Raw genomic sequence first — 20,521 nt, forward strand, 5'->3', positions numbered from 1 at the left:
TCAATTAGGTCCATCTTGTTTAATGTATCATTTAAAGTTTGTGTTTCCTTATTTATTTTCATTTTGGATGATCTGTCCATTGGTGAAAGTGGGGTGTTAAAGTCCTCTACTATGATTGTGTTACTGTCGATTTCCCCTTTTATGGCTGTTAGCATTTGCCTTATGTATTGAGGTGCTCCTATGTTGGGTGCATAAATATTTACAATTGTTATATCTTCTTCTTGGATTGATCCCTTGATCATTATGTAGTGTCCTTCTTTGTCTCTTGTAATAGTCTTTGTTTTAAAGTCTATTTTGTCAGATATGAGAATTGCTACTCCAGCTTTCTTTTGATTTCCATTTCCATGGAATATCTTTTTCCATCCCCTCACTTTCAGTCTGTATGTGTCCCTAGGTCTGAAGTGGGTCTCTTGTAGACAGCATATATATGGGTCTTGTTTCTGCATCCATTCAGCCAGTCTACGTCTTTTGGTGGGAGCATTTAATCCATTTACATTTAAGGATATTATCGATATGTATGCTCCTATTACCATTTCCTTATGTGTTTTGGGTTTGTTATTGCAGGTCTTTTCCTTCTCTTGTGTTTCCTGCCTAGAGAAGTTCCTTTAGCATTTGTTGTAAAGCTGGTTTGGTGGTGCTGAATTCTCTTAGCTTTTGCTTTTCTGTAAAGGTTTTAATTTCTCCGTTGAATCTGAATGAGATCCTTGCTTGGTAGAGTAATCTTGGTTGTAGGTTTTTCTCTTTCATCACTAAATATGTCTTGCCACTCGCTTCTGGCTTGCAGAGTTTCTGCTGAAAGATCAGCTGTTAACCTTATGGGGATTCCCTTGTATGTTATTTGTTGTTTTTCCCTTGTTGCTTTTAATTTGTTTTCTTTGTATTTAATTTTCGATAGTTTGACTAATATGTGTCTTGGCATATTTCTCCTTGGATTTATCCTGTATGGGATTCTCTGCGTTTCCTGGACTTGATTGACTATTTCTTTTCCCATATCAGGGAAGTTTTCAACTATAATCTCTTCAAGTATTTTCTCAGTCCCTTTCTTTTTCTCTTCTTCTTCTGGGACCTCTATCATTTGAAGATTGGTGCATTTAATGTTGTCCCCTAAGACTGTCTTCAATTCTTTTCATTCTTTTTTCTTTCTTCTGCTCTGCAGTAGTTATTTCCACTATTTTATCTTCCAGGTCACTTCTGTTCTTCTGCCTCAGTTATTCTGCTATTGATTCCTTCTAGAGAATTTTTAATTTCATTTATTGTGTTGTTCATCATTGTTTGTTTGCTCTTTAGCTCTTCTAGGTCCTTGTTAAACGTTTCTTGTATTTTCTCCATTCTGTTTCCCAGATTTTGGATCATCTTTACTATCATTACTCTGAGTTCTTTTTCAGGTAGACTGCCTATTACCTCTTCATTTGTTCGGTCTGGTGGGTTTTTACCTTGCTCTTTCATCTGCTGTTTCTCTGTCTTCTCATTTTGCTTAACTTACTGTGTTTGGGGCGTCGTTTTCACAGGCTGCAGGTTTGTTTTTCCCATTTTTTTTGGTGTCTGCCCCTAGTGGCTAAGGTTGGTTCAGTGGGTAGTGTAGGCTTCCTGGTGGAGGGGAATAGTGCCTGTGTTCTGGTGGATGAGGCCGGATCTTGTCTTTCTGGTGGGCAGGACCGCATCCGGTGATGTGTTTTTGGGGTGTCTGTGACCTCATTATGATTTTAGGTAGCCTCTCTGCTAATGGATGGGGTCGTGTTCTTGTCTTGCTAGTTGTTTGGCATAGGGTGTCCAGCACTGTAGCTTGCTGGTTGTTGAGTGGAGCTGGGTCTTAGCATTGAGATGGAGATCTCTGGGAGAGCTTTCGCTGTTTGATATTACATGGAGCTGGGAGGTCTCTGGTGGACCAATGTCCTGAACTCGGCTGTCCCACCTCAGAGGCACAGGCCTGACACCTGGCCAGAGCACCAAGACCCTGTCAGCCACACGGCTCAGAAGAAAAGGGAGAAAAAGAGAAAGAAAGAAAGAAAAAATAAATAAAAAGAAATAAAGTTATTAAAATAAAAAATAAAATTATTAAAAATTTTAAAAAGTAAAAAGTAAAAAAAAAAAAAAAGAAAGAAAGAAGAGAGCAAGCAAACCAAAAAACTAATCCACCAATGATAACAAGTGCTAAAAACTATACTTAAAAAAAAAAGGACAGACAGAACCCTAGGAGAAATGGTAAAAGCAAATCTATACAGACAAAATCACACAAAGAAGCATATACATACACTCTCACAAAAAGAGTAAAAGGAAAAAAATCTATCTATCTATCTATCTATCTATCTATCTATCTATCTATCTATCTATAAAGGAAGAGAGCAACCAAATCAGTAAACAAATCTACCAGTGATACTAAACTCTAAATACTAAACTAAGATAAACATAAAACCAGAAACAAATTAGATGCAGAAAGCAAACCCCAAGTCTACAGTTGCTCCCAAAGTCCACCGCCTTAGTTTTGGGATGGTTCCTTGTCTATTCAGGTATTCCACAGATGCAGGTACATCAAGTTGATTGTGGAGATTTAATCCGCTGCTCCTGAGGCTGCTGGGAGAGATTTCCCTTTCTCTTCTTTGTTTGCACAGCTCCTGGGGTTCAGCTTTGGATTTGGCCCCGCCTCTGTGTGTAGGTCGCCTGAGGGCATCTGTTCTTCGCTCAGACAGGACGGGGTTAAAGGAGCAGCTGATTAGGGGGCTCTGGCTCACTCAGGCCAGGGGAGGGAGGCGTACAGAATGCGGGGCGACCCTGCAGAAGCAGAGGCCAGTGTGACGTTGCAACAGCCTGAGGCGCACTGTGTGTTCTCCCGGGGAAGTTGTCCCTGGATCACGGGACCCTGGCAGTGGCGGGCTGCACAGGCTCCCAGGAGGGGAGGTGTGGAGAGTGACCTGTGGTTGCACACAGGCTTCTTGGTGGCTGCAGCAGCCTTAGCGTCTCATGCCCGTCTCTGGTGTCCGCGTTGATAGCCACGGCTCACGCCAGTCTCTAGAGCTCGTTTAGGTGGTGCTCTGAATCCCCCCTCCTCGCACACCCCGAAACAATGGTCTCTTGCCTCTTTGGCAGCTCCAGACTTTTTCCCGGACTCCCTCCTGGCTAGCTGTGGCGCACTAGCCCCCTTCAGGCTGTGTTCACGCAGCCAATCCCATTCCTCTCCCTGGGGTCTGAAGTCCGAAGCCTGAGCCTCAGCTCCCGGCCCCCGCCCACCCCGGCGGGTGAGCAGACAAGCCTCTCGGGCTGGTGAGTGCTGGTCAGCACCGATCCTCTGTGTGGGAATCTCTCCGCTTTGCCCTCCGCACCCCTGTTGCTGTGCTCTCCTCCGTGGCTCTGAAGCTTCCCCCCACCTCCCCCCTATCTCCTCCAGTGAAGGGGCTTCCTAGTGCCAGAGGTGCAGGTCCTGTCTCTATTCTTTTGTCTCTGTTTTTTCTTTTTCCTTATGCCCTACCCAGGTACGTGGGGAGTTTCTTGCCTTTTGGGAAGTCTGAGGTCTTCTGCCAGCGTTCAGTAGGTGTTCTGTAGGAGCTGTTCCACATGTAGATGTATCTCTGATGTATTTGTGGGGAGGAAGGTGATCTCCACGTCTTACTCCTCCGCCATCTTGAATGTCTCCCAAAGCTCCCATTTTTGAGTATATATGATGGCTCTTCTTACTGTGTTACATTGATTGTTTCATTTAATCTTCCAAGAACCCAAGGGATAGAAACAGTTATGATCGTCTCAGTTTTGTAGCTGAGTAGTACGGTGCTCAGCAACTTAGGAAAACCATTCATGGTCCCATAATTAGTAACAGGCAGAATTCGGGCTTGAAGCTAGACCTGTCTGTTCCCAAATTCCATGCTCCCAACCATTCTGTGGGGTGGATTATAGGGCCACTGTGCCAGCCTCTGAGAATACAGCAGCACCAACCTCATTGTACCTCGGCTATGTCGTTGCATTCCAAATCTGGTTTGGAATACGCTCAAACTCTCCTCATCCGTTCTCATCCAAAATTATGGTAACTAGTATTTGTTTAAATAAAGATGAAAGGTCCTTTGCTGTCAAGTTCTATGTAAAATGTCTGACCTTCAGGGGAGGCCAGTTCTCTAGAAGTAGCGGAAGTGAGCAAAGTGAGAAAAAAACAGCAGAGAAGAGAGGGAATGCATTTCCAAATGACCCAGGACAGAGCTGCAATGTTTCAATAGCAAAAAAGCCCCCAATATTTCATCTATAAAACAACAGAGCTACTTCTGAGGATTTTGTGAGGATAAAATTTGCCCATCCATACACAGTACTTGGCACAGAGACTAATCCCAAATAAACATCCAATAAATGTTAGTGTAGAATATCTGCTTTAACAAATTTTCAAAGAAGGAAATAGGCAACCCAGTTTCCTATGGAAAGACCTGGGTCTGGGTCCAGCCAGCCTTGGGCAACCCTTCCCCTCTCTGGGCCCCAGTTCTTTCATCTGTAAAATGAGGCAGTTTTGAGCACGTGGTCAGGTTTTATCTAATGGACAATGTAAATTGTGTAACTGACCATCAAGTTTCTCTTTTCCTGCTAACTACACGAATGTTTAACTACACAAACCAAATGTGTGAGCCTACTGTAGCAAACCCAAAGCACATGGAGATAGTTTTTGTATCATTCACATTTTCTCCATCTCATATCCCTTCTCCTTTAAAAAAAAAAAATTGTTACTGATTTAAAAACATTTTAATACAATGTGTCTCTATAACTTGCATTAAATGTGGTTTTAGAATAAGGTGACACAGTAATGAAAACATGGATTCTGTTTGGGAGGGGGGAAATGAGGCTATATATAATTTTGGTTAAAAGTTAAAAGCATAAGTTTTGGTTTCACTACCTTGAGCAAGTTATTTAACCTGCCTTAGTTTCCTCAATTATAAAATGGGACTAACAGTTATAGTTTCCTCATAGGATAATTTTAAATATTAAATGAGATAATGCACTTGGTAAATGTTAGCCATTATTATTAATATTAATATTTATGTTTTCTCTCTCCAGAACCAGTTCTTATGCCCATTTCAGATGCACCACTATCGGTTTCTATGAAACAGGGTCTGCCGATGGATTTTAAAAGGAGACGTAGATGTCCTGACTTGGGGCTTTTCTAAAAACAAGGCAATGTTGCCACACAGAGAACTGCAGTGCGTGGCCCACAACTTTGCAAGTGGCGAAGCAATTCTCACCTTATAGCTGTGGCCCTCTCATTGCCGATGGTGCAGCCTGGGGTTGGACGGGAAGGATATCTGAAGGCAGTAGACAGATGGCTCCAAATTTCAATGGCAACGTGTAAGCTTTCGCTTTCGATTATTCATTCAACTCACTTTTACTATTATCTCTATTATTTTACATAATAGAACGCCTGTTAGGTACTAGGCACTGAGGATGCAATGGAGAGCAAGACACATCTCTGCTCTGTTAGATCTTATGTTCAAATGGTGGTATGCAGGCAAGTATGCCAACAATTACAACACAGCACAACAAGTGGTAAGGTAGAGGAAGTCCAGGGAGTTATGGGAGCATGGACGGCTGACCCTAACCCAACCCAAACGTGGAGGGGTCATGGAGGAAGCAACAGCTGAGTGGATACCAGAAGGATGACTAGAAGGTAGGCACCATTGTGGGGGAAAAGTGTGGAAAGGGTAGGGAAAGGAGGAGAGATCATTCCAAGCAAAAAAGCCTAGCTTGTGCAAAGGCCAAATGCAAGAGAGAACACAGCAAGTTTGGGGAACTAAAAGATTCCTCTTAGCTGAAGCACAGCGAGCTTGTTCACAGCAGAAAAGACTGGACAGGTAGACTCCAGATCATGGAGACACTTGTAGGCCACGGTAAGGAGGTTTGGCTCCATCCTGCGAGAAGTGAGGAGCTAGTGAATGCTTTAAGCATGGCAGGGGCATGTCCTTTGTTTTAACTCATGCAGTCTTCCACATGCAGGGGGACCTTGGAGTATATCCAACCTACTTCACTGTACAGATGGGGAAACATAGGTGAAGTGACTTATCTAAGATCACTTAGTTGCAAAACCAGGACCAAAAGGCAAGCCTCTGGATTTCCAAAACAGTGGTTTCAACAAAACCACATTGCTTCCCCTTACAAGCAAATAGAATTCAGGGGCCAGGGAATTATTTTTGCCCAAGATCTAACCAAACATATACATAATCGTCTTTTTTGTTTTTAAGCAATGTGTTCCTGCAAGGTGAAAAGACAAGGAAGGAACCACAGGGAGAAATATGTCTTCCAGAAATCTACAGCATCTAAAATAATACGCCATATAGAATGAAAATCCAATCTCTCATTGTTAGATATTGTTAGATATTTGACACCCAAAATCCCAAGGATCACAGCAGAAAATTAAAAATTAAAAAAAAGAAAGAAACCTCACTTCTGTTTTTAAAGCCATCCTCCACAAACACACCCACAGCTTTCTCACATGGCACCAGGGACAGAATGTATATATATATATAAGTCATCCTTTCTGAAATAGCAATTTAAATTAGAATGAGTGATGTAACATCAAACCACAAAGGATCATGAATCCTGAGTGCTAGGGAAACGATGTGAGATCAGGTAGGGCAAAGGCTTCCACAAGTTCTTTGCTGAGTGTTGAGTAATGTGGCTCCTCTATAAATAGCCCCTGATAGGAAGAGCTGAGTGATTAACTAGAAATTTGTGCGCCCTTTGGAAATATTTCAGAAAGGTTCCCCTGTAGCAAGACTTTACCCCTTAACTTTAAAAAGTTTCAAATGCTTTCAAATTATTTACCTTGTGACGTAGGAAAGGCAACTCTTATTCCCCACATTGTAGATAAGGTGGCACCTCAGGAACAGAGTGGTGAAGTGACTTGCTCAGGGGTCCCAAGGTTGGAATTCGGTGCTGCCTGACTTTCACCTGGTTTGAGGGCTCACCAGGCTGCATCTCCATGAGAACCGTTTCTTTGGAGACTTAGAGCAGATAAGTCTTGAAGAGAAAGGTGCCTGTCCTCTCAGTTTTCTCCCAGGCTTTGCCAGTAAATACTTCCCGTCACCATGTATTTGCCTTTTTGTCCATGAGGCAATTAATTCTTCCTGAAGGAAGCTGAGGGAGATCCCTGCTTCAAAGAGGGCAGCTTCAGAGATTTGGCCCCAGGGAAGTGAAAGGGAGGGTGAGAAGGTAATTTTGAACAGAGGAACAGCATTTGGCATCAGACTCCATTGGTGGAAGTCCCCTCTCCCCAACCCTCAGGTTTATTTTCTATCACTTCACCCTGTTCTTCTTCTTCACAGAATGTCTCTCAGTTGGAACTGGACATTTGCTACGTACATTTATTCCCCGTCTCTCTTAATAGATGATAAGCTCCAAAAGTGCCGGGGCCTGTCTTTTGTACACCAGTGCCTACTCAGCTCCTGGCACGGTGCTTGGAACAAAATAGGTGCTCGATAAGTATTAGGGAGATAAATGAGCACTTGGAAATAATGTGAGATCAGTGAGGTCCGAAAGGAGCCCAAATCTTCAGTCCTCCTACTGCTGCAGGTGTGGTTGCCAGGCCTGGGGGGTCCTGGGGACAAGTTCTCCCTAAGCGGCGCGGCTGGCTCTCCCGGGGCGGGAACCCGGGTTGCAGGTCCGGGAGGCGCCGGCCGCGCAGAGGGGCGCGCCCAGAGCCCCCGGCCGCAGCCATTTCCTGCTCTTTGTGTGACAGCCGCAGCGGCGGAGGGGCGGGATACCCAGGGCGGAGGAGGAGCCGCGGCGGTTGGAGGGGCGGGGCCGAGGGCGGGGCCCAGCGCGGCTGCAGCGGAGCGGAGCCGGGCAGAGCATCCTGCGCCCCGGCGCGGGCCACCGCAGTAGGCTCGGGCCGCTCCCCTAGACCTGCCGCAGACCCAGGTAAGCGGTGCTGGCAGGCCTTGGGGCCGGCGTGGGGACTGGGATGCTGCTGGGGATGGCGACGCGGCCGTAAGAATGCTCGAGGGGCCGGCATCTCTTCTCCCAGCCCCGGGGGTGTGCTCAGCACGGCGGCTGGGCTAGCGCGGCCTGGGGGCCCCCGAAGCCCCCGGAGGCTGGGCCTCCGGCCCGGAACAGCTCCCTGCCCCCTCTGGCCCACCCTGGGCCCCGCGGCGCGTACCCCCTGCGGGAGGCGCTGACGCACGGCGGAGCTGGGGCGCGGCGGCTGTGGCGGCAGCAGCAGCAGGTGCGCGGCCTGGGCCGGAGCCGCCGGCCGCGGAGGAAGCGGCGCTCATCCCGAGCATCGGAGACACCTGCAGCGGCCGCGAGCCCGGCGGCGGCGGCGGCGGTCTCTCCGCGCCCAGGTACTGCAGAGCGCCGGCCGCCGCCTCTGCCGCCCCGGCCACCATCACCTCCCGCAGGGCCAGCGAGAACCGCCTGGGCCCGCCTGGCAGCGGCCTCGGGCACACAGAGCCCTTCAGTGAACGTGAGATGGGTAGGGCGAGGGGCGAAGAGGCGGCGTTTGGGGGTGGGGGCTTTAATGAGAGAGGAGGCACGCCTGACCCGCTTTGAAGCCTTCCGGCCTAGCATCACTCTCCCTCCCGGCTGTCTGGGGGCGGGGGAGGAGGTAGGGGAAAGGAGGTGAGTGGGCTGACTCCTGGGGAAAAGGTTGGGTTTTCATGAGCTCTGAACAATCGGGAAGATGCCTACCTGTCTGTAGTAGGCTTCCGCTTTTCAGGGCAGCCCTCCCCCTCCATGGGTATACACCGTCTGAAAAGGAAGAAAGAGAAGGGCGTGCTCTGCGTGTGGCAGTGGGGACGGCGGCGGGAAGCCTGGTCCGAGAGGAGTGTGGTTGTATTGAGAACCCTGCAGAGAAGGACGCTGGGACTGCCCAGGTGCCCTCCCCAGCCCAGGGAATTTGACCTCTGCTTGCCTAGTTTCCCCAGCACAGCAGAAAGACTCACCAAGGGCTGATGGGCTCTTACAGCCAGGCCAAGAAGGGGACAAGTATCTTTTCTTGCCGGCTCCCGGGCACCTCCTGCCTGTGCCCCCTTTAGGACAGGGGGTGTCTTACGTTACTTTGGGGCACAAGAATTCCCCATTAGACGCAGGAGGTGTTTTAGAAGTCATCTGACCAGAAAGGAAACAGAGGCTTAGAGGCATTTTAATGGGAAACAACGCTTTAAGTAAATAATATTTGATATCTCTAATGGTGGAATTTCAGGCAGTGGGCTGGAAGTGGGAGTGGGGAACTGGGTAGCAATTTTGGGGAACAGCTTGATGAAATGACACCAGTTAGCAGCTGTAGGCTGTGTTTGCTTGCTGCAGGGGCAGCTTTGGCCCTAAGGGCAAAAATACCATAGGAGTAGTGTGTGTGTGTGTGTGTGTGTGTGTGTGTGTGTGTGTGTGTGTGTGTGTAACTGGTCAGGGGTTACTGTCACTGGAGGGTATTGTGGAGCGCCCAGTGTACACTTGGAGGAGGTGAAACTTTCCTATAGAGAGTTACTTGTTGGCACCGGCTACCATCTGCCAGGGCAGCTCCGAGGCCACAAGGAGAGCGTGTTATTGCTCACAAAGCCAGTGCCTCTGGCTAGTTCTGCAGGCTGAGCCTCTGGCTGGGGGCATTAGCGCTCTGCTCACTAAGCTTCTTTATTATATTTCCTGGCCAGTTCTGACTGGTTCTGTAGGCACCCAAGTCTGCCTTATTCAGTCCCTGCTGGTAATGGAAAAGGAAAAACTCATTTTAGGCATTAGGCCAATAGTAGGGTGTAAAATCCACCAGGATCGGAGAGTTTTACTCCAATCCAATCAGAGGCTGGCCCAGAGAAGACAGTAGGCAAGAATTTAAAAACTGGAAAAGGGTCTTGGAACAGTACGTGTCCCCTCTGATATATCATGCCCTCTCGGACATTCAGTGGGCCTCTGCTGCTGTCATTGACCAGCAAGCCGAATTAGGTGATGAATAGGCAACAAACTAATTGACATTGGGAGCAGCACTCCTGGAAAACAGTGCTGAGCTCCAGTCTTCATGTTTGAGGATCAGCCTACACTCTCAAAGAGGTTTCTTTTGGCCGCTGTTGGCCCCAGGGTTCCACCAAGAGCTGCACAAAATGGCCTTTTATAGCCTCCATGTGGCCACTGTAACAATGAGTCTATTTCTTTACTGGCGAGTATTAATTATTCACTTGTAGTTGACGAAACCAGGCATCAATCACCTTATTGGAGCCTTTGTAAAAGGCCTTTGGTCTTATTGTTCTGAGGAGCAAAGCTAAGCCTAGGGTCCAGGGGATGGACCCTGCATTAGTAGTGGAGGTGGGGCAAGAGGGTAGAGCATACTGTCACCTCGGGCAGTGACACGGTGTGCCAGCTGTGGTGGGGAAGGAGCTGGTACTTAATTGGATGCTCTAGTAAACAAGGGATGCATGCAAATGCTATGTAGAGTGTCTAGCACATAGTAAGTACTATTATATTTATATGTTTATCGTTATAATGTATTAATTACATAATCATTAAGAATGTGGCTCATGCCACATTATATATTGTGTGTCAATTTAAGAAGACAGATCTTTTGTTGTTGTCATTGTTGACTCTGCTAAAGGATTCCGTGGCCTTAGAAGGCCTCCCACAGTGAAGGTTCCACCCTGGTAACTCAGCAGACACCTCAATGCTGGTGGCCATGTCCAAGAACAGCACACCTGTGAGTTGGCTGGTGTAAGTCTTCATTGCTGGGGATGAGGAGGGATAGGAGTTCCTTGACCTGCTAAGAGGAGTCCCAGTTTGGGGGAGGAGGTGTCATCAACCCCGAGTTCTTACCAACTGTTCTACCTCCAAGCCTTCCTGGATTTTGCTTTTCCCAGGGGAGTTGGTCTCTGTGACCAAGGAACCCAGCCCCAGGTTGACCTGCAGAAGGTAGCCAAAGAAAGCGTGATAAGATGTGGTGTCAGCAAGGGCTTCAGATGGGACGTGCTCCTGAGTAGCACACTGAAGGTGGGTATAGCTGGAGTAGGAAGAGAGAAGGGGGAGGGAATATGCCCAGTGGAAGCCCAGAGGTAGTTCTCACATTTCAACACAGATCAGGAAGGACCTCTTCCTCTGTGTACATTCAGCATTTTGCAACCCAACCAAAAATGTTGAAGGCGTGCTTCGCTTCCCCCAGCGGACGAAGCAGTACCGTAGTCTTCGGACACAAGATTTATCCCTGACTTGCTGTGTGCCTTTAAATCAGCCTCTACCTCTCTGACTTTGAAAACTGGGGAACCGAAAGCAGCCTGCCCAGCTTGTTACCTACCTGTTGGCCATAGGAGCCTGCAGATGAGATAATGTTTGTAAACCTCAGGCTGAGAAGAAAAGGCCCTGGAAACAGAGGAGAGAAGGAGGTTCCTGAATGTGTGGCTCCTTTGGATGGCTGCCCTCCATTCCTAAAGGAACAATTTATTAATTATATATTGTGTGTCAACTTAAGAAGACAAATCTGTGGTCTCTCTGCACCACTGAGCCAACTGAAAGGGAAACTGAAAGGCACTTTGTGATTCACAGATTCCGTCTAGGGCCCTGGATGGTCTTGTCTGAACAAAGACACTTCAGAATTCAGTCAGTGCATGTGGGACGCCTCCCAGGATGCAAAGATGTTGGGCACTGGCTGCCTAGCCATGGCCACTATGCTAAGCACGGTGTGTGATGTGCCTCAAAGGACCACCATTCACGCCATACTTCTTGGACCCTGGCAACAGAGGCAAAAACAAATTGGGTGCAAATTCTTGAAAGAAATTGTTTTGAGAAGGCAGAGGTTGGGTTCAGGCAGAATTTCTTGCAGGGATCATCCTGACTGAGTGGCATTTTGGTACATTTGCAGCAACTCAGGAACAGTACAAGCAGAGAGGAAAGTAAACATGACCTGGAGAGCTGCCCGATAAAGACCCAACGATGACTTATCAATAGGTCTTTTGATTTTGTGTTTGCATCATCATTAAGCCATCGTAGAGCAGTGGTTCTCAGACGTTCATCTCATCGTGGAGCAGAGAGACGTTTAGTGTGTCCGTGGTGTGTGGTCTCTGTCTTCTAAATAAGGCAGGAGATGAGGTCCTCTGCAGAAGTTAAAGGTGGTGGACTGGTTAGGAAAGTGCGGGAGATGTCCGGAGATTTGGAACAGCTGCCTTTGTGGGTGGAATAAGAAATCAAATGGGGATGAATGAGAGCATTGTCTAACTTTACTGAAGGCCCAGCTGAGATCAAAGAGAATCTGCAGGGCTGACCCTCATAGAAGACACTCAGTAACTCAGTGTTAAGTGAAGGGATACCTGAGAATGATTTTCTATTTGTGCTTTTAAATTGTGATGGCTTAAGACCGATTCAGGTAAGGTATGAATGGTGAGACAAGAATTCAAAACTCAGGGTCAGCCATCAACCTCCAAGTATGCTATACCTTCATAAAAGAAAGAGAAATGAAGTTCTGCTTTTTATTTTTTGAGGTGGAAACTGTATGACAGAAGAATTTTCTAAATATATCTCTTCAGATTCTTATAGTAATAAGGCTGACTTAGATATGGTACCTTAGGGGACCATGATGTTTAAAATTTTTTTTTTTTTTTAAATCAGAAGACATGAATTTTGGCCATTGGCTCTTGTATTCAACAAATAGTTCATGAAGTGTTAATTAAGCAAGTAATGCCTAGGATGTGCCCAGCTCTGTACTAGTTGCTATGGGTCAGACCCCCCAAAAGATGACAGTTATCCTTGCCATTTTTGGTGGTGCAAAGAATTAGTAAAATATAAAGCAGTTTATAATGCAATAGGAAATTGTGGACTCCAGACTGTGAGTGCTATGGGAATCCAAGAAATGAAGGCTGTGGTGGAGTTCGGCTGGTCAGACCTTCATGGAAGGGGGCCTGTCTTGAATTGGGCCTTGACAGTGGTCAAAGGTAGGATATGAGAAGGGGAGAGGACAGTCCACTAGGGAGCGGAGAGAGTTTGAGCAAATGCACAAGGCAAGAATGTCCATGGGCAGGTTTATGGCACCGTTAAGTACTCTTGCCACAGTGGACAGGCCGTGTTGGGAAGCATATTCTTGAAGGACGTCCTTTGGATAGAGTGTCTCATTTATAGTCACAGTCATTTGCTTTTGAGTTGGAATGACCCTGAGAGAGGTTCAAGTTCAGTGATCCGTAACCAGTTGTTTTTGGGTTTGCGTTTGTTTTTTCCTAAGTACATTTGATGGACAGTATCAACATACTCAGTACGTCACACCCAGCAGCCATTCCCCTCCCCAGCTCTACCCCATTTTCTCCCACTCAAGAAAAGAGATGAACATGCAAACAATGATACCATGGGAGGACTTTGAACCCTCCCTCACACATAATAAAAAGCACCTTGTTTGCAAACCTCACCAGTCAAACTGTTACTGGGACAAGTTGCCGCAATAACCATCGCAACAGAGGTTTTGCCATCATGGTTGAGAAGCACTACTAGACCAGCCTTCATATTTTACAGACAGAGAAATTGCCCTTTTAGAGTGAGGAAAAGTGTGGTTTGGGGGCCTATGTCAGTCTTCAGGCTGAGCCACATTCGAGTTGCAACTTCACATCCATGAAGCTGAGGTTTGCATGCCCCGAGCCGGTGGTCGAACTGAAGTCTCGCTCTTTGTTTCCACAGCAGGTGCAATGGCTTCCCTTTCTGAGTTTTAGCAGGTGCCTCTGAAAGGCAGCTCCTCTCCCCAGACACAAGTCACGTTGGTGCCCCTCCTGTGGTGCCCTGTCACAGGCCCCAGCGGGAGCAAATCAGCACGCTGCCTTCTGTGGCATGACCTCCCCTCCCAAGAGGGTGGGATCTGCCGGGTTGGGTGGTCAACGGAAAGGCCTCCTCAACCCTGGCAACACAGGAAGCAGCTGAGTGAAACGGCAAATGGAGTGGCAAGCCCTTTAGCCCCGCCAGGATCTTTTTCTTTGCTGTAAACAAAGAGGAGGGTAGGCCTTCTCCAGAGACCCAAGTCGAGGCTGACTTGGACTTCTCTGCTGTGACCTCAGGTCCCCTGTGTGGAGAGAGGCTGCAGGTGACGGGACCTCTGGGCCTAGGAGACCCACAGGGAGGGACTTACATAGCAAAGGCTGCCTGAGACAGAGCAGTGGGTTGGCCAGCTGTCTGACTGCCAGCAAGGAAGCCTTGAGTTGTTGTCTTTTAAAGTAAGTTTTAAATTTTTGATCAAAGTAATACACGCACATGCTTAAATGAATCAAATAGTATTGAAAGACTCACAGTGAAAAACAAGCATCCAGTGCCCACCTCCCCCAGAGGCTGCTGCTTTTAACTTACCATTTCTTCCAGTAGTTGCCTCCAGATCTCTAAATGATATGCTTATGCTGCTCTTTCTTGATTTATCTATTCTATGTGTCATCTATTCACTTCCTGCTGTGATGGATGAAGAGTTCGCTTTCTGACACCATCCGCCTCTCTCCCCTGCCCTCATTTCCCAATATAGTAAGAGCTCTGTTTTAACCCAAATCATATTTAAAGCATCTCCCTTATTGAGACGTGTAAATGATGACCACGAGAGAGCCAAGTAATGTCCTTTGATTGTAGTATTTCCTTTCTTACATGGATTTTTGTTTTACTGCAGAATTCTTCCTCCCTCCTTCCTTCCCTCCCTCCCTTCCTTCCTTCTTTCTAATATTCCTCTTTTTCTTTTACGGCGCTGTCATATCAGTCATTGTGTCAGGTCCCCTTGTCTTCCCAGGAAGTTGCAGTGTTAGCCCAGCTCAGCCCCGAACTAGCCAAGGGACCCTGCCCAAGTCCTCTCGTGTCTCGACCTCAGTGTCCTTATAGTAAAAAGAGAGCTCGGGTAGGAGGCCAGAGACCCATCTTGTCCTCATTCTAAACCTCAAAGCCCATCACCCCACCTCAGAGATCTGTATGTCTGAGGAGTCCCTCCTCCTGGGCGGGGCAACCCCAGGCGCTGGCAGGTGGCAGTGCCACAGAGACAGGCCGGGGAGGGGCCTGGTTGAGGCCCTGCCTCACGGTGGTCCGCTCACCCTGCGGTGTAAGGGCTGCGCCCTGGGGAAGCGTGGCTGCGTCACTTGCTCTCTTTTTCGCCCCAGTTCATTTTCATCCAGCACAGTCTCTGCGCGTAAGGGCAGCGTCATACCCCCCAGACTCCCCCGGCTCCCGCCCCAGCTCCAGCTCCCTTTGCCCCACTCCCGCTTATGTTCCGTATACCCAAAGTTCCCCAAAAGCGGTCATACAAATACTAACATTTTTTGGTAAAAGCTTCATTGAGATATAGTTCACATATTGTACAATTCACCCATTTAAAACATATAGCTCAGTGGCTTTTAGTTTATTCGCAGAGTTGTGCAACCATCATCACGATTAATTTCCGTAACATTTTCATCACCCCAGAAAGAAACCTCATACCCTTTAGCAACACCACCTCTTTCCCTCAGTCTCTACCCTGAGGCTAGGCAATTACTAATCTACCTTATATCTCTATAGATTTGCCTATTTTGGACATTTCCTTTAAAAGGTATGTTATGCTTCTTTCACTTAATGTAATTTATTATTTCCAAAGTTCATCTACATTGTAGCATGTATCCATAATTCATTCCTTTTTGTGGCTGAGTAATATTTCATGGTATGGATATACCATATTTTTTTCATCTGTTCATCAGTTGATGGATATTTGAGTTGTTTCCCCTTTTTGTCTATTACAAATAATGCTACTATGAGCATTCATGTACAAGTTTTTTTGTGAATATATATTTTCATTTTTCTTAGGAATATACCTAGGAGTGGAATTGCTGGGTCTTATGGTAACTCTGTGTTTAAAAACGTGAGGAGGGACTTCTCTGGTGGCACAGTGGTTAGGAATCTGCTTGCCAGTGCCGGGGACACGGGTTCGATCCCTGGTCCAGGAAGATCCCACATGCCGCGGAGCAACTAAGCCCATGCGCTGTAACTACTGAGCCTGCGCTCTAGAGCCCGCGAGCCACAACTACTGAGCCTGCGTGCCACACCTACTGAAGCCCATGCACCTAGAGCCCATGCTCCGCAACAAGAGAAGCTACTGCAATGAGAAGCCCGTGCACCGCAACGAAGAGTAGCCCCCACTCGCTGCAACTAGAGAAAGCCTGAGCACAGCAACGAAGACCCAACGCAGCCAAAAATAAATAAAATTTAAACAAAAAAAATTTTTTTAAAACGTGAGGAACTGCTGAACTGTTTTTCAAAGTGGCTGTACTATTTTACATTCCTACCAGCAATGAATGGGGGTTCCAATTTCATACCCTCACCAACACTTGTGCTTACCTGTCTTTTTGATTATAGCCATTTTAATAGATGTGAAGTAATATCTCATTGTGATTTTGATTTGCATTTCCCTAATAACTAGGAATAATAATCATCTTTTAATGTGATTATTGGCCATTTGTATATCTTCTTTGGAGAAAAGTCTGTTCAGATCCTTTGCCTATTTTTAAAATTGGGTTGTCTTTTTATTATTGAATTTTAAGAGTTCTTTATATCTTCTCCATGTTTAGCAGATATATGATTTCCAAATATTTTCTCCCATTCTGTGGATTGTCTTTTCACTTTTTTTTTTTTTTGGGCCATACTGCACAGCTTGTGGGATCTTAGCTCCCCAACCTGGGATCGAACCTGGGCCCCAGCAGTGAAAGCACTAAGTCCGAACCACTGGACTGCCAGGGAATTCCCTCTTTTCACTTTTTTGATGATGTCTCTTGAAGTACAAAAGTCTTAAATTTAATTTTGATGATGTGTAGTTTTATCTATTTTTTATTTCATTGTTTGTGCTTTTGGTGTCATTACATATTCCAAAGTCACAAGTGTTTACTCCTGTGTTTTTTTCCTAGGAGTTTTATAGTTTTAGGTATTACATTTAGGTCTTTGATCCATTTTGAGTTAATTCGTTATATGGTGTGAGGTAGAGGTTAAACTTCATTCTTTTGCATGTGGATGTCCAGCTATCCCAAAACCATTTTTTGAAAAGAGTATTTTTTCCCCATTGAATTGTCTTGGCAACCTTGTCAAAAAATCAGTTGACCATAAATGTTATCTTTGGATTCTCAGTTCCGTTCCATTGATCTATATTTCTGTCCTTATGCCAGCACCACACTGTTTGATTACTGTAGCTTTGTAGTAAATTTTTACATCAAGAACTGTGCATCTTCCAATTTTGTTCTTTTTCAAGATTGTTTTGGCTATTCTAGGTGGGTCCCTTGAATTTCCATATGAATTTTAGGATCAGTTTGTCAATTTCTGCACAGAAGCCAGCTGGGATTTGAATAGGGATTACGTTGGATTTATATCAGTTTGGGAAGTGTTGCCATTTTAACAGTGTAAGTCTTCCAGTCTATGAAAATGGGATATCTTTTCATTTATTTGGGTTGTCTTTAATTTTTTCAACAGTGTTTTATAGTTTTCAGAGTATATATTTTACAATTCTTTTTGCTGTGTTTATTCCTAAGTATTGTATTATTTTTGATGCTATGGTATATAGAGTTGTTTTCCTAATTTCATTTTTATATTGAGCATTGCTAATGAATAGAGATATAATTGATTTTCCTTATATTCTTATATCCTGCAACTTTGCTGGACATGTTTATTCATTCTAATAGTTTTCTAGTATATTTTTTTGGATTTTCTACATACAAGATCGTGTCATCTTCAAGTAGAGATAGTTTTACTTCTTCCTTTCTAATGTGGATATCATTTATTTCATTGCCTTTCCTAATTGTTCTGATACCCTGGCTAGAACCTCCAGCACAATGCTGAATAGAAATGGAGAGAGTGGACCTCTTTGTCTTCTTCCTAATCCTGGGGGAAAGCATTTAGTCTTTCATCATTAAGTCTGATGTTGGCTGTAGCTGTTTTTGTAGCTGCCCTTTATCAGGTTGAGGAAGTTACCTTCTGTTCCTAGTTGGTTGAGTGTTCTTATTATGAAGGAGTGTGAGTTTTGTGAAATGCTTTTTCTGTATGTGTTGAGATGATCCTGTGGGGTTTGTCGTTTATTGCATTGATATGGCTTATCACATTCATTGATTTTTGGATGTTATTGTTAAACCAGTCTTACATTCCAGTGAATTTTACTTGGTCTTGGTGTATAATCCTTTTTATATGTTGCTGGATTTAGGTTTTGTTGGGGGGACTAACATTTATGATGCACTTTCTACCTACCAAGCTTTTTACATGGGATAACTCAGTTTTCAAAGCATATGAGGTAGGAACTATTATTATTCTTTATATCAAAATGAGGCACGTGAGGCTCAGAAACATTATGCCATCTTTCCAAGGTCACACAGCCAGGTAGCGGCAGACTCAGGACTCTAGTTCACTACCACACTAAACCACCTCTAGTGAGCATATCAATGGTGGACGTGAGATGATTTTCACATGACACTCAGACCTGTGTTTGTTTTCATTGTTTTTTATTTTTTGTAGTTTCCCTCTGCTTCTCTATTAGTGATTATGATATAAAGCTTTCTTCTAAAATATATTTATAAAGTAGAAACAAAAAGTCTATTTAGAAAAAATACTAAGTAAATAATTGTACAGGCAGTTTATGGATATGACTGCATATTCTGTGCTGATTTAAATTATCTATGTTATTAATAATGAAGGAGAAGGAATGGGAAACTAGAAATGAAGACATGCTAAGTCATCTCTTTCCTCCCGTGTTGTCGGGGAATTCAGGTATTTTCATGTGTTCTTTCATCCATCCGGTACTTCCTCAGTGCCTCATCTTTCCTTGGCACCCTACTAAGGTCTCCAAGGTTTTCAGTGATGGGTAAGAAATGGGCTCTGGCTTCAGGGAACTTGCACATGCATGCATCGTTCTGTTCTGGTTTCGGGGGGCAACATATATTTTATTTCGTGGGCAAACTCAGATTGAGTGCTAGTGGCCGCTTGGAGTTTTGTATTTCACAAGAAGGATTCTGAGGCTACCCGTGGACTCATTGAGAAATAGAGATGTTATCAATGAGCAACATTTGCCCTGGTATGGGAAGAGGAAGTAGCCGTACTTTGGAATTTTTTCCTTGCTCAGTCAAATGCTGCTCCAAATGTTTTTTTTTTGAGGGCGACAGTCTAAGCCTCCCTTAGATTTATTTTTATATTTATATATTTATTTACATATTTACTTATATATTTTTTATTTGCAGATATAACGATACATATGCATTTATTTTTTTTAACTTTATTTTTATTTATTTGTTTTAGTGGAGAGATTTACAGACAAGGAAAATATTTCTTGGCCTCTCATGAAACCCGAAGGTGACAGTTACCTAATCTTTATGGCTTGACAGAGTCTTACTCTTCAGAGGAAGGAAAAGGCAGCCAAGTTGGAAAAAAAAAGAAAGTAAAGTGCTTGGGACCTTTCAAAAAGGTACAAAAGTGGTGCAGTCTAGAAGAAAGGGCTTAGAACTGGGAGTCAAGATATCCCATTTCTGCCCTAACTCAGTCACTAGTAGTGACCATGTGACCATGAATGAACGTTTTCATTTCTTAGCAACAGTGTGTTCTCCCTAGAAAAACAGCAAAAATAACACCTGTCCCCTCGAACCTGCAAGGGTGTTATGATTGAGGAAATCAAAATGAAAGTTCTATAGAGTTAAGAATTAGTGTAATATTTCTGATGCCTTCCTCTTGTTTAGGAGAGTTGCTGCAATGTTTAATTCATCCATTCGCTCTCTTAAAAAGAGGCCAACCGACTAGCTAATATTTCCCGAGTGCTTGCTGTGTGCCTGCTGTTGGGCTGAGCATTTCACGTGCTGTAATGTTATATAATCCTCATAATAAATCACTGAGGGCAGGGACTATTATTAATCATCGCCCCTTTACAGATAAGGAAACGGAGGCTCAGAGAGGTTAAGGAACTTACTTATGGTTATGCAGCTAGGAAGTAACAGATGGCAGATATGAACACAGAACTCGAGCTTACCCACGATACTTAGCCTAGTTTTCCATGTCATTAAACCTTCTGACTTTTTTCGTTTTTCTTCCAGAAAGTCAGTCAGAAAATAACAATGCAGATCTTTTGCTTAGAGAATAGCAACCTGCATTCCCAAAACCAGGCTCTCCTAGTGCCCATCCTGCGTCTGTGAGGCCCCTTGCTTCTTGTTCAGGATCTGTCAGTCATCTCAGTGGGGGGGTGGAGGGGTGGAGGGGTGGAGGGGGTCGGGCACGGGGCCTACAAGACCTTCTCAGAAGCAGATTGCCCGAGAGCCCAGTGTTATTACTACTCGGTGAAACCAGGCCCCTGAGTTTCAGTTTGTTATGAAGATGCTGAATTTAAATCTGCCATGAATGCCCCACATTGCAGGTTGCAGCTCTGTCTGGTAAATGGTGCTCCCAGAACAGTGTTAGTTTTTTTAATATTTTATTAATTTCTCTTCCAAAGTGACAAAATGACCACGTGGTCGTAGACTCCATATTAAGAATTCTTCTCCTTTGGAAGATTGCATAACAGGCAGGACACTTGCGCTGGAAAAGAAGTACTTATTTTCATGTATACCTCTGATAAAATTTCTGGAATGTTTTTTCTTTCTGACTGATGTGGAGTTGGCAGTGACTTCTAGCACTT

At 45.1% G+C, this 20,521-nt stretch overlaps 3 protein-coding genes across 10 annotated transcripts in view; 1 reads left to right on the top strand and 2 right to left on the bottom strand.

Annotated features, from left to right (window-relative positions):
* The window catches only part of MED7 (mediator complex subunit 7), a 116,679-nt gene extending 109,868 nt beyond the window's left edge, over window positions 1–6,811 (bottom strand). The window contains exon 1 of the mRNA XM_082379163.1: window positions 6,784–6,811. The gene's annotated coding sequence lies outside the window, so the exon portion shown is untranslated. The remainder of the gene's footprint in view (window positions 1–6,783) is intronic.
* GARIN3 (golgi associated RAB2 interactor family member 3) overlaps window positions 1–8,719 on the bottom strand; it is a 101,266-nt gene extending 92,547 nt beyond the window's left edge. The window contains exon 1 of one of the 3 annotated variants that reach the window (XM_082379100.1): window positions 8,647–8,719. The gene's annotated coding sequence lies outside the window, so the exon portion shown is untranslated. Of the gene's footprint in view, window positions 1–6,783; window positions 6,816–8,646 lie in introns of those variants that run through there. The other 2 variants (XM_082379097.1, XM_082379099.1) reach the window with 2 other exon arrangements.
* Window positions 7,770–20,521, top strand: part of CYFIP2 (cytoplasmic FMR1 interacting protein 2) — a 128,538-nt gene continuing 115,786 nt past the window's right edge. For 3 of the 6 annotated variants that reach the window (XM_082379054.1, XM_082379056.1, XM_082379059.1), the window contains exon 1: window positions 7,770–7,878. The gene's annotated coding sequence lies outside the window, so the exon portion shown is untranslated. Of the gene's footprint in view, window positions 7,879–8,184; window positions 8,301–8,728; window positions 8,832–20,521 lie in introns of those variants that run through there. The other 3 variants (XM_082379057.1, XM_082379058.1, XM_082379055.1) reach the window with 3 other exon arrangements.

The sequence above is a fragment of the Balaenoptera borealis genome (assembly GCF_965194805.1).
Source record: "Balaenoptera borealis genome assembly, chromosome: 2".
NCBI lineage: Eukaryota > Metazoa > Chordata > Mammalia > Artiodactyla > Balaenopteridae > Balaenoptera > Balaenoptera borealis.